We start from the raw sequence: 405 nt of genomic DNA on the forward strand, positions 1-405 counted from the left end.
CCGCAGGCCATGTGCTAGTACCAAAATTAAGTCGGAAGAGGTTACTTGAGTTTCTCGGTCAACTTAAATTACCTGAGAGCAGAATTCAGGCCTTGCTCTAAATCCCGTTCTAAGCTCCTCAAGCAGGTTTCCAATTTCAGATTTACATTAATGCCAGCCAGAGACAGGCTGCTCTGAAGGCACGCACACCCCACGCGCTCGAGAGACCCACCAGGAAAACACCCCCGATATTCTGCCGCCCCGCGAAGACACCGGAGGAAGGCTCCCCGCAGCCCGGGCTCTGCGGTGAACATATGGCCGGCGCCGGGCTCCGATCTGGGCCACGCTCCCCGTGCCAGGTTGTTATATAAGCGCATCCATCCCCGCCGCAGCCCGGTGATGGGCGCAGCCTCCCGGCCGGCTCCA

The sequence above is a fragment of the Buceros rhinoceros genome, unplaced genomic scaffold, assembly GCF_000710305.1.
Source record: "Buceros rhinoceros silvestris isolate BGI_N320 unplaced genomic scaffold, ASM71030v1 scaffold30787, whole genome shotgun sequence".
NCBI lineage: Eukaryota > Metazoa > Chordata > Aves > Bucerotiformes > Bucerotidae > Buceros > Buceros rhinoceros.